This window comes from Cucumis sativus, chromosome 7, assembly GCF_000004075.3.
Source record: "Cucumis sativus cultivar 9930 chromosome 7, Cucumber_9930_V3, whole genome shotgun sequence".
Taxonomy (NCBI): domain Eukaryota; kingdom Viridiplantae; phylum Streptophyta; class Magnoliopsida; order Cucurbitales; family Cucurbitaceae; genus Cucumis; species Cucumis sativus.
In genome coordinates, this window is record NC_026661.2 from 8,888,122 (window position 1) to 8,901,805 (window position 13,684).

At 35.1% G+C, this 13,684-nt stretch overlaps 1 long non-coding RNA gene across 1 annotated transcript; it reads left to right on the forward strand.

Moving 5' to 3' along the window:
- Positions 1 to 10,693: 10,693 nt before the first annotated feature.
- On the forward strand, positions 10,694 to 11,193 carry LOC116405117. Its single transcript, XR_004218216.1, has 2 exons — positions 10,694 to 10,784; positions 10,903 to 11,193. It is a non-coding gene; the product is annotated as an uncharacterized LOC116405117 (long non-coding RNA).
- The last annotated feature ends 2,491 nt before the right edge of the window (positions 11,194 to 13,684 follow it).

Below are 13,684 nucleotides of genomic sequence, written 5' to 3' on the forward strand. Positions count from 1 at the left end.
CTTCCACTTCCACTCTGGCACACCCAAGGGTTGTAACAACCCTGCTGGCTTTTGTCTTGGTGCCTTCACCTTCTGGCACACCAGACATTTACTAACAAAATCTGCCACCTCTCTCTTCATATTTCTCCACTAGTAAACTCGCTTCAAATCCTAGTACATCTTTGTACTGCCTGGATGCATAGAAAATGGGGAACTATGGGCCTCAGTCAACAACTCGGTCTTAACTGTATTGTCTGCTGGCACACATAATCGTTTGTCAAACACGAGTCCCTCATCAGTGGATATAGAGAACTCCTCAACTTGCCCTCCTTCTACTAAGCGGCGCTTATCCACCAAATAAGGGTTAGTGAGCTGGGCAATAATAATTCTCTGCCTCAAAGTTGGCTGTACTGACAATTGAGCTAACTGTGAGGTAACTTCCCCTACTAAAATTACAAGCTCAGCTCTCTCAAGGTCTCTATGCAAATGAACCTGCCTAATAATGAGTGCTGCAGAATGTGATATCTTCCTACTAAGAGCATCAACTACCACATCCGCCTTACCTGGGTGGTATAAAATCTCATAGTCATAGTCTTTAACCTACTCGAGCCATCTTCGCTGCCTCAAATTCAACTCCTTCTGAGTGAAGAAGTACTTCAAGCTCTTATGGTCGGTGAAGATCTGAATCTTCTCACCGTATAAATAGTGCCTCCAAATCTTTAGTGCAAAAAACTACTGCAGCCAACTCTAAATCATGTGTAGGATAGTTTTGCTCATGACTTTTCAACTGACGAGAAGCATAAGTAACCATCATATCTTGTTGCATCAAAAAGCAACCCAGTCCTTTCTTAGAGGCATCATTGTATATCACATAATTACCAGATCCATTAGGCATGTAAGGACCGATGCAGTAACGAGTTTTTGCTTGAGATTCTAGAAACTGCTCTCACACGCTGGACTCCAAACAAAAGGAGTCCCCTTCCTGCTTAGTTGGGTCAAAGGACTAGCTATATGAGAGAACCCTTCCACAAACCTCCTGTAATAACCTACTAAACCTAGAAAACTTCGAACTTCACTAATTGTAGAAGGTCGAGGCCAATTGGTAACGACTTCGATCTTTGCTGGGTCCACAGAAAGTCCCTCACTGGATACTACATGACCAAGGAATGACACCTGCTTCATCCAGAACTCGCACTTGGAAAACTTGGCATACAACCTATTGGCTCGAAGGGTCTCGAACACCTGATGCAAATGCTCCTCATGCTCAGCCTCTGCCTTGGAGTAAACCAAGATGTCATCAATAAAAACTATCGCATAAATGTCTAAGAAATCCTTAAACACCATGTTCATCAATTCCATAAATGCAGCAAGAGCATTTGTCAAGCCAAAGGACATTACAATAAACTCATAATGTCCATAACGAGAACGAAAGGTCGTCTTAGATATCATTGTGCCTAATCCTCAACTGGTGATATCCCAAACGTAAACCGATCTTATAGAGAACATCGTGGCTCTCTGTAGCTGATCAAATAGCTCCTCATTTCTAGGCAATGGATATTTGTTCTTGATTGTCACCTTATTAAGCTCTCTATAGTCAATGCAAAGACGCATCGACCCATCTTTCTTCTTCACAAACAACATTGGTGCTCTCCAAGGTAACACACTAGGTCGAATAAAACCCTTGTCCAGCAATTCCTGCAACTCGACCTTCAGCTCCTTCAGTTCTGCTGGCGTCATTCTGTATGAGGCTCTCGATATGAGACCAGTACCTGGTTCGAGCTCTATGGCGAAGTCAACCTCTTGCGGCGGCGGAAGTCCTAGAAGCTCCTCTGGAAAAATATCGAGATATTTCCCTACCACTAGCTCAGATGATAAAGATACTTTAGGCCCTCTAGTGTCCATAACACTAGCCAAGATACTCCAAGTACCCTGGTCGAGCAGCTTACTAACCTTCATGGCTGAGATAACTTTAGGTAGAACCACAGTCCCTGCCCCCTTATACTTAAAACTAGTTACCTCAAGAGGGTTAAAAACTACCTCCTTGCGGGAACAATCTATGTTTGCATGGTTAGCGGATAGCCAATCCATGCCTAATATTACATCAAAATCTTGCATGTCCAATACTAATAAAGTTACATCTAAAACATGCTCTGCTACTTTTATCTAACATGCTTTTATCTTTTCTCTCGACAACATAATTTCTCCAGATGGAGTAGAAACAGACAACAGGTAACTCAGGGGTTCTACTTCTAAATTCATATGCTATACAAACACAGAGGATATAAAAGAATGAGAGGACCCCGAGTCAAATAATACTAAAGCAGGTGTTCCAAGATTGGAGTGTACCTGTCACCATTGTGCCCAACTTCTCGGCCTCCTGCCTATTAGTGACAAAAACTCTCCCTTGATGGGGGTGGGGAAGTCTGTTCGCAACAACTCCGAATGACTTCTGAGGGCACTTATCAGCTAGATGCCTAAGTTGTCTGCATTTGTAACATACTCCACTTCCTGCTAGGTAACGACCCGAGTGAGGTCTTCCATAATTAAGAGTCATGAATAGTACCTTCAAGGTTTGGCCTGTCTGAGTAGCTTGTTGTCAGTGCCGTTGGAACAAACCATTGATCTCAAATTCCTTTGTGGTGCTACTATAGGCTGCTGCTCAGTCTTCCGTTTATGTCCCGAAGTTGGCCCCTTCTCTACAGCCTTGGCCAACATCGTCCTCTCATACAAACTCAGGTCTACTGCCATGCGCAGCGCATCAGCTTGGGTGGTTGGTCTAAGGACGCGAACGAAACCCTAGATCTCTGACTTGAGACCTTTGACGAACTTGTTAGCTCTCTCAACCTCGGTTCTCACTAAATCGGGTGCAAACTGGGATAACACATCGAACTTCTGATCATACTCTTCCATGGTCATGTTACCTTGCTCTAGTTTTAGGAACTCTGGCACTTGGCCTCTCTCACTGTGGCAGAGAAGAATTTGGCATAAAAGTTCTCCTTGAGCGGCTCCCAGGTGATCTTACTTATATCTCCACTCAACATCCTCTCTGTGGACTCCCACCAACCTCTGCTTCTATCAATCAGTAAGTACACAGCGTACTGAATCTTCTGGTCATTAGGGCACTTCATATAACGAAAGATGGTCTCCACCAAACTCAACCACATTTGTGCTTTGGTGGGATCTGCTAAAGATCCATCAAAAGTTTAAGGGTTATACTTCCTCAAGTCCCTCAAGTGCTTGGCTTCGGCTAAAAGCATGCCTGGTAAGTGTTGGGCTACAATTGGGGCCTGAACTCCTGTAGCTGGAATCTGATCACCTACAGCCGATGCCTGAACAAGAGCTGTCTAGGTCTGTGAGGCAGGCTGTCGTTGTGCCATCACTTCAAACAATAAGTCTCTGTACCTTTGCTCCATAGCAGCAAGGTCTGCTTGAGTAACAGGTGCAGTAGGGTTGACAGCTTGTACAGTTGGTTGTTCCCCGGGCTGTCCTCCAGGTTGTGCTTCAGGTTGTCCCGCAGATGGTTACGTCCAGCTCCTCTACCTCCAATACCACCTCTATGAACACTTCTACATGGCAGCATTTTTTTCCTAATTTCCACCATTAAAAGTCTTTTACTACGAGTTCATTCATAACATGCTTACTTATCTAGTTTAATTCATGCAAGGTCATATGCACAATCTTAAATTATATCATAAAAATGTACCTGGCGAGTGACGAAAGACCGTATTAACCATAGGGATAAAATCAAAGACTTACATCGTAAGTCAGTCTACAAAATCTAAAACTTTGACTCTGATACCAACTGTAACGCCCAACTTTTCTAGAAGGTTTAGGTCATTACTATTTAAGTAAATATAGATTTTTTTTTTAATATACAAGAAAATAAATTAAAATTTGAGGAAAAACTTTAAATAATAAAAATAAATAAATAGTTAAAATAACTAATCTAAATACTACTTTCGGCCCAAAAATAGAGGAAATATACTTAAAGTAATTGAACTGGAGTTCTGAAATAAATCTATGAAAATATAACTACTGAAATATAAATGTGAAAGAAAACTGAACGGTTCCCTATGGCGATCCACGGTCACTTCTTATCATTCGCCAGTTTTCCCTTGCCTCTACCCTTACCTGAAAACTAAACATTTAAAAGAGTGAGTATAAATTTATACTTAGTAAGAGACCCATATTGGTCTCAGTATGTGTCTGTTAACCTAGAGTCATGTAACATGGTACTGCATACTATTGCGCTCCGAATGCATACTATCCAATGGTCCCGTAGGGACACATTTGGGCTCTTGGTGAACCCGAAGGAATAACCCTATAGAAGAGTCGGGTTGTAAGTGATCCCATCGAATCACATCTCAAACCAGCCACATAGGCATACATAGGTGGTGAACCCGAGGGACCCTCATATGGTATGACTCTAACAGGCAAAACTAACAGAACACTATAGCCTATACATGCTTATCATAGCATCAACATCTTAGCTCAGTTACACATAACTCAAAAGTCACATATTTGATCATAGCATGCCTCAACAAAGAATATTATATCTAAATCATAATATGGTTTACTAAGTAACTATTTATACGGCCATCTCAAATAGACATATTATACATCTCTTACTTACACTACTAAACAATACATAACATACATGCAACTTCCAAGTAGGGTTTAGTACGAAAAATCTCTTACCTGGAGATTCACAAAAGAAATAGTACTCCTCTGATTGAGAGTCAAATCCTCACAATAAACTCAGTCCTAAACATGAACAAAATTAAACTTAATAATTTTGTCAATCTATCACTTTACTGTTTAATTAGGCAACCAATTCAATCAAACTTACCCCAAAGATTTAAAGTTGATCTCAATACAACCTTAAATTGAAATTTGCACAATTCAATTCCTCAACCACACCTTAACCTTCAAAAAACATAATACAACTCATTCCAGTGCTAACTTATTTAAGACCCAAAACAATAATTATTTGGGCGTACCAAACCCAACAAGAACTAAGCAAAAACTCACCAAGGGCTTAAATATGTTGCAGACGGCTAAAACTGAAGGTGGCTCGGCTAGCAAGGCTTCGGCTCGGGTCTTGAGACTCACGGCTCGCATACGGCTCACACAGGATCGACTCAGTTGTGTATGGCTCGCGTACGACTTACATGGAACGGCTTGGATCAACAGAGATGACTCACGCGGCTCGGTGAAGGGACACGGCTTGAACTGACGCGGCTTGGACGTGTGGCTTGCGAAAAGAAAATTGTCATGGCTTGCATCCTTGACTGTCAAGCGCGATGATGTCCGGCGGTGCTGTGCAAGTGGAGGCTACGACCGATGATGGTTTCGACAAAAGAGAGGGTTACGATCGACGACGCGAAGGAGGAGCGCACGGCGGAAGATAGGGGTCGTTCGACTGTCCGATGCAACACGAGTCGACACGGCTGGAGAGAAACGAACGGTTGTGCTTCGTGACCGTGATGCTTCGACTATGCGACCGTGACGAGGACTCTCTCACTGGAGTGTTGTGCGCGACGATGGCTGAAGTGGGGCGGCGACTGCTCTAGGGTTGAATGGTGAAGAAGAAAGAGGGGTGGAGAAGATGGACATGAAAAATGAAAGAGGCTTATTTAATATATACAATAATAATAATAATACAGTATTATTATCATTACTATTGTCATTATCTTTATTATCATTATTTAATTTCCCCAACGAACTCATTTTTTTCTATTTCAAATAATTTTTCTCTTTCTTCATTACCGACTCAATATATCATCAATAACTTCTCTCTTTTCCATAATAATTATATTATGAATAATTATATTATCCCATAATATTATTCTTATTCCTCTATAACTTTGCTTATACTGATAAACAATAATTACTCATAATACTTCAAACTTTACAAATTTAATTTACCAACCAATCAATCCAAAAATCACCACTTTAACAATAGGATTTCAAATTTCAGAATTAACCACATATCACTCCAACGTACTTAACTTCCACAAATCAAATAATTTCACACATAACACCTAAAAAATTTCAATATAACACACATTAAAGTTAACTTACTAGTTTTGGGGTGTTATATTGAAATCAATCATTTCCTTCATCCACCTTCATCTACGTTTGTGCCCAGCTCTCACGACCACCATCAAAATATTTTTCTCTCCAGTGAATCGTGTTTGTGAGATAGCCAGATTCAGCATTCACCACCCACAAATCTCCAACTCTGAACCCATTCGGTTAGATACCCACCTAAAATCGGACTGATTCTGATTCAGCAGTCACAACCCACACGTTTCAGCAGTCACCGGTGAACCTATTTGATGAGATATCTGGTGAACCCATTAGTTTGTAGCTTTAAAAAAGATAAACTCTTATACTTTTGTGTACGTTACTCTGAACGCTTTTGTTTACTGTGATGTTCTATGCTAATTTGTATTGTTTTCTAACATATCTTCCAATTGCTAGGAAGAAGTTGCTTAAGTGATTCTTAAAGAAGGGTAAGGAGAGGTAATGATTCATACTCCTTGAAAATTAAATCCGTATTTTTATTTATTTGTATTATCTTTAAGATTTTGAAAAGTTTTTTTTACGCTTGTGTATCCAAAGAATGAATGGATGCTTTCGATTTGTAATTATTGAATTGGTTTGTGCTTCAATATTACAAAATCTTGGAGCATGCATGCATGTATATTTTAATTGATTGTGCGATGATAATATACTCATGCACACGAGTGCACATGCACTTTTTGTATTTAATTGAAGTTTCTCTTCTTTTTTTTTAAGTTGCTCATCGGTCTTTTGTAGATATATTTGGTACTTGGTATATGTTGTCAGTATTTAAGCGTGTCGGAGGGCTTTTTAACACACCTCAAATTGTTAGTAAAAGAAAATCAAACTAATTACTTCCATTCATTTGGAATTATAATGTCATAATGATGGTTAGAAGTTTGTGTTTGGTCTTCGTCGATGGTTTTAATTTGAGATTTGCTTGTTAGTTGATTGAGTGATACGATTACGAGTTTTGTAGTTGTTTGAGTGTATATAGAACTTTTTGGTTGTTTGGGTTTATATAGAACTTGTTAGTACGTTTTTGGAATGTGGATAAGAATCTAATTGTTTGGTTGTTGGGTGTATATAGAAATTTACATTAATTATATTTAGTCTTGAACTTTTTAGGTATTATTGTCGATTATAGTTGAGTTCACAAGTGTAAGATTACTTAAATATTCCTTATTGTTTTTTTGACATTTTTTTGTAGATTAAATTGCATCCTATATATATGGATAAGCCATGGATGAAAAATAATAGAATGTTAACTGATTATGTTGTTGGTTGAGATGTTTATTAAAAATGGGTTGAAACATTCGAAGACATCGAACATCATGACTTGTTCTCGTTTAAAGTGCGTAAATGCAAAGACTTTACATGTGAATACAATTAGAGATCACTTATTATTTTTTAACGGCATCGATAAGAGTTATCAAGTATGAATTTTCATGGTGAATCACTACCAATGAAGAGAAACAATGAAAGTGTCTTTAGTAGTGCAAGAGAAGAAATTAACGTGGATGATGTTGATGACATAATTGGGATGTTTGATGTTGGTGACATAATTGGGATGTTTGAGGGTGCACACAATTATTTTAATGACCAAGTTAGAAAATTTTGAGAAACTACTAGATGATGCCAAGAAACCATTATATCCTAATTGTAAAATTTTTACCAAAATATCTACATTGATAAAATTATATAATTTGAAAGTTAAATTTGGATGGAGTGAAAAGAGTATCACGGAGTTGTTAAAATTAATTGGTGACATCTTACCTACTCCTAATGAAATCCCTACTTCTACTTATGAAGCAAAAAGATTTTGTGTACTCTTGGAATGAAGTACGAGAAGATACATAAATGTAGAAATGATTGTTCCTTGTTTAGGAAAGAACTCTCTTATGCAAATGTACGCCCCTTTCGTGATGTTATTATTTTTAGATTTTGAGTTTTCACTTATAGTCATCGGATATAGTGTGTTTATTTGATATGTGAATATATATATGTGTGTGTGTGTGTGTGTGTGTTGGATGATGTGTATTTGTTGTAGTACTTTATGGAAGTGTGAAAAAGTGTGTGGTATATTATGTGTTGGATCTTATTCATTGCGGTGAAATAGGAATCCTATTGGTTTGTCATAGAGGACAACATGCATTTATTTGATATGTGAATATATATAGGTGTTGGATTATATGTATTTGTTTAATTCTATATGGAAGAAGTGTGGAAAAGTGTATTTGATGTGTATAAGGTTTGCCATGGAGTAGTAGCTCTAGCATTCTATAGCTAGCAAGCGTGCCAACAATTTTTTTACATTTTTCACAATATACGATGATGAACATTTCCTCTCATAATTCGAGACAAATAATATCGGTTTTGATGTCATAAAAATGGACAATAATGCAACAATATAATAAAAATAAATTTAAAAATGGGCCAAAAACAAGGTTTTGATGTCGTTTTAAACATGACATTAAAGGTGTCTTTAATGTCAGTTTAGAAATGACATCAAAGGCCTCTTTAATGTCGGTTTAAAATCAAAATCAAAGGCCAAGGACATTCAAGACCTTCAATAAAACCATCAAAGATATTGATTTTAAATTGACATTAAAGGCCTTTGATGTCGGTTTTAAACCGACATTAAAGAGGCCTTTAATGTCGTTTCTAAACCAACATTAAAGTCAAATCGACATTAAAGGCCTTTTATAATGCTTGCAAAGACGTCAGTTGACAACTGACATTAAAGGCAAAATTTCTTCTAGGGATTTGAGAATTTTTGGATGTGTCATATATGTTCCAATTGCTCTATTACAACGTACTAAGATGGATCCTCAAAGAAGGCTAGAAATATATGTTGGATTCGATCTCCATAAATTATTAAATATCTTGAAATCTTGAACCTCTTACGGGTCTACATGATTTATTGATTATCATTTTAATTAGACAAATTTTCAACGTTATAAGGAGAAATTAAAAAATTGGAAAAAGAAATTACATGAAATGTATCATTATTGTCTCATTTGGATCCTCGTACAGATCAATGTGAACTTGAAGTTCATAAAATAATTCATTTGCAAAATATATATAGCAAATCAGTTACTAGATGCATTTGTAGATGCAAAGAAAGTAACTAAAACACATATGAGAGTTGCAAATGTCTCATAAAAAATTGATATCCCAACATAACAACTTGTCATTAAAGATAAAAATCCTTGAAATAGAAATTGAGTCAATAACTCGATTAAGGATATGGATGTTCCAGAAGAAATCCTATGACACAAAATATCGAAGAAGATAAAACAACTAAGACAGGAAAGAGATGGAATATAATTAATGCAGTTGTTGATAATAGTTTGCACTTGATACTATATTAAAAAATGAAGATCCATAACCAAAATTCGTTGAAGAATGTCGACAGAGAAAAGATTGGTCTTTGTGGAAAGAATCAATTGAGGCAAAATTAAATTCACTTTCAAAATGTCAAGTTTTTGAATCAGTAGTCCAAACAGCAAAAGGTGTCAAACCTGTGGAATATAAATGGATATTTGTGAGAAAAAGAAATGAAGATAATGAGATTACAAGAGATGAAGGAAGATTAGTTGCACAAGGTTTTTCACAAAGACCTGGTATTGACCATGAGGAGACATATTCTCTGATGGTGGATGAAATCACATTAAGATTTTTTATTGGCTTGGTTGTGTATAAAAATTTGGACATGCATCTTATGGATGTAGTCATAACATATTTATATGGATCTCTTGATAATGATATTTAAATAAAAGTTCTAGAAGGATTTAAGATACTTGAAATATATAAATCAAGTTTTCGAGAACTATATTCAATAAAGTTACAGAGATCATTATATGGATTAAAACAATCAATACTAATGTGGTATATAATCATCTGAGTGAATATTTGTTGAAAGAAGGATATCAAAATATTCAAATATGTCCATGCATTTTTATAAATAAATCATAGCCAAGATTTGCTATTATAACTCTATATGTTGATGATTTAAATATAGTCTGAACTCTTGAAGAGCTTTCAAAGACAATAAAATATCTTAAGAAAGAATTCAAGATGAAAGACCTCGGAAATACAAATTTTTGCCTCAGTTTGCAATTTGAGCATTTGGCATATGAGATATTTGTTTATCAATCAACTTATATTGGAAATTTTTTTAAAAGACTTTATATGGATAAAGCACATCCATTGAACATTCCAATGCAAGTTCGTTTACTAGATGTAAAGCAATATATATTTCAACCCCGAGTTGATAATGAAGAACTTCTTGACCTATAAGTACCATATCTTAGTGCAATTGTTACACTTATGTATCTTGTTAATAATACAAGACCAGATATTGTATTTTTAGTAAATTGATAACTACATCTTCCTTTGTGGACTTAGAAGCACTGTGGTTTCTTTAAGAAGTTTGAATATAGTCTTTGTTATTGTGTAGAATTGTAAGCTGCTAGTTTTCTTGTTAAGGCTCATTCAATTTCCCATTTTAATCATTTCACTTAAAATTGTTGACCCACTTGCATCTTGGAGTTATTTTATTTCAAATTCTTGATAAGCAAATCAAAATTTGGGACGTATCTACTGGACAATGTAATATAACTGTGCAACATCATACAACAAGGTAAGAATCTCAATTGTATTGCTTTGATCGTGCGTGTTCGAGTTCATTCATTCAAACTTGCACCAACAATGATCTGTTCATGAGCATGAATGTAAGCAAGCTTTGAGACATCTCACATTCACCTTTTGCTGAATTTTATACATAAAAAGTGAAAAGCCTAAATTTGAGCATTTTCATATTAATTGGTTTGATCTTTTTTTTTTTTTTAGGATGAAATCTATTATCATTAATCCTTCTAGGAAAGAGTATGGTTTGATGGTGAATTACTACACAAGGAGAGGTGATATGAACGGTGCACGTGAAATCTTTGAAAATATGCGAGCTAGGGAAATAGAACCATGGTCTCATGTCTACACAAAGTAATAACTACTCCTATTTTCTCCCTTTCTTTCGTCATATGTTAATTTGATCTCAACGTTAGCTTAATATTTTTGCTTCATTTATTGACATAAAGGTCACCATTCTAGTTTTGAATATGGTTAAAGTTTGATTGATTTGTATAGAAGGCCAATTAAGTATTTTATGCTTGAAATATATATTTGATGGTAGATATGTCGTTGCAAAAGTATATTTACTATATTAATTCAATCTAAATATTTTTCAAGTGTGTCGTTTTGCGATAATAGTAAGCTTTAATGATGTGCAACATTATTCATACCATCTTTTGTTAGAAAATGAAAGAAGAGAAGGAGGCATAGAAATGAGCTTGGTAACTTACACCATTCTTGTTGGTGGATTTGCCAAAATGAAAAATGCAGAGTAAGTAATTATTATTAAATGTGTGCATGCGTAGGTTCATAAAATTTTCGTTATATATATACATATATTTCTTTTGCATATATAACGTTATAAAATATGGCCACGGGCGTGTTGCACTCATAGAAGTACATAATCATTGTGATGCTATTGTGGATGGAGCAAATGTTGGCCTCTGTCAACATAATTTTGTAGATTATGGATTTAATCTTCCTCATGTTGTAAAGTATATATTTTGGTCTTACATAGCCAGCCAAGCTAAGCGATTATGAAGATTTGTTTAGCATTTTATGAGAATGGTGATGCATTAAAGATTCGATTTTATTGAAATCTTGTTCCTTTTAATAAAGATGTAGCACTTCACTTCACATGCTATCTGTCAATGCTCATCATATATTAATTATTGAAATCTTGTTCCTTTTAATAAAGATGTAGCACTTCATTTCACATGCTATCTGTCAATGCTCATCATATATTAATTTCTAACTCGCACATCCTATTACTTGTAAATTGATGCATATGATGCTTTTTATGCTAGGATCAAATTTATTTTGTAGATATTTATGTTTTTTTTTTTTTTTGGTATAGCTATTTGGAGTGTTATGTGAAGCAAAATATCTTTAGAATGTGATGCGTTTTGGTTTTCGATTGAGATTAGTCTTGGTAATTAATTGTTTTCAATTGTGTTTTATTTTATCTTTTAGTTAATTTTAGTAGTAATGTTTTTGTTTTCTTTAGTTTAGTTTGAGTATTAGTCTGTTTTGATATATTTGTAGGTTGCATCTATTTTTCCATATATTTATCTTTGATCAATACCTAGCTAGTGGAGTATGGACTTCCTTATATTCCATGTTCTTTTACTATTTGGGATTTTCACCTTCGATATATGAAATTCATTAACTATTTTCATTTGAAAGGAAAAACGATCCAATAGGAGTTTGTAAGATTATTTATCATCTCCATTATTCAACTTTCTCTATAAAAACAATGTTGTTATTGATGGGTAAATTTATACAATTAAGAGTAAGAAGCCTGTAGACTAACATTGCTAAATTGAACATTTAAAATTTGCTTTGAAGTCAGAGTCGAGGATAGTATAATTATTCTTTAGTTGTATTCCTCTTTTTGTTGTTGATCTTTGAAGAACCAAATCAGGTTAACGAGTTGTTTGATAAAAGCTAATTTTCTTCTTTATTTTCTGCAGTACTTTTGGGTTGTCATTTCAATCGTCTTCTTTGTTGTTGCTACATTATTTACTTTACGAAAACTTTGTAGTAATTTTTAATTTTCCACATTTAGATTGCAGTCTGTTTAGTTTGATTTTAAATAATATGTACTAATTTTGCAGATTCTAGATTTAATCTTCCTCAGGTTGTAAAGTATATTTTGGTCTTAGATAGCCAGCCACTAAGCTAAGCTAAGTGTAGATGGAAGCGATTTGAAAGTTGAAGATTGTGAAGGCGTTTAAGATTTCTTATTTAAGTCTTGTATTAGGATCTAGTTTCATGTATTATTGTAGAATGTATATACAAACGCAATATTAAGATTTCATTTTCTGTATACAAATGTAAAAGAAAAATATTCTAGTTTCTAAAATAATATTAATTTTATTGATTTGTTGGAGTGAGCAAAAAATATTTATTTACACGTATCTAATGTCAGTTTATAAAAATAGACAACAATGCAACAATTAATAAAAATAAATTTTATAAAAATAGATCCAAAAACAAGATTTTAATGTCAGTTTAAAAACGACATAAAAGGCAAACCGACACGAAAGGTCAACAATAACACCATAAAAATTGTCAGTTTAAAACTGACATCAATGGTCATTAATGTCGCTTTAAACCGACATTAATGATGTCTTTGATGTCGTTTTTAAATCGATATCAAAGTAAAAACGACATTAAAGGCCTTTAATAAGGCTAGCATAGATGTCGTTCCGAACGACACCAAAGGTCATTAATGTCGTTTAAAAACCGACATTAAATGGTAAATTTCTTCTAGTGTCAGATTCCTCTGAAAGCTGATAATTCTCCCTTTCGTCGACTCAAACTCAGACCTCCTTTACTCAAATTTATCCGGTAGCCCTACTCTAGAAACTAGAGTCAATTTGTGAACTATTGAGAGTAATTTCAACCAAAACGCACAAGTATGATAGGAGAAATGTCATTCTAAAGTTTCCTATTTATATTGAGTCTTACATGAGCCTTTATTGACACGACCTACTTGCCG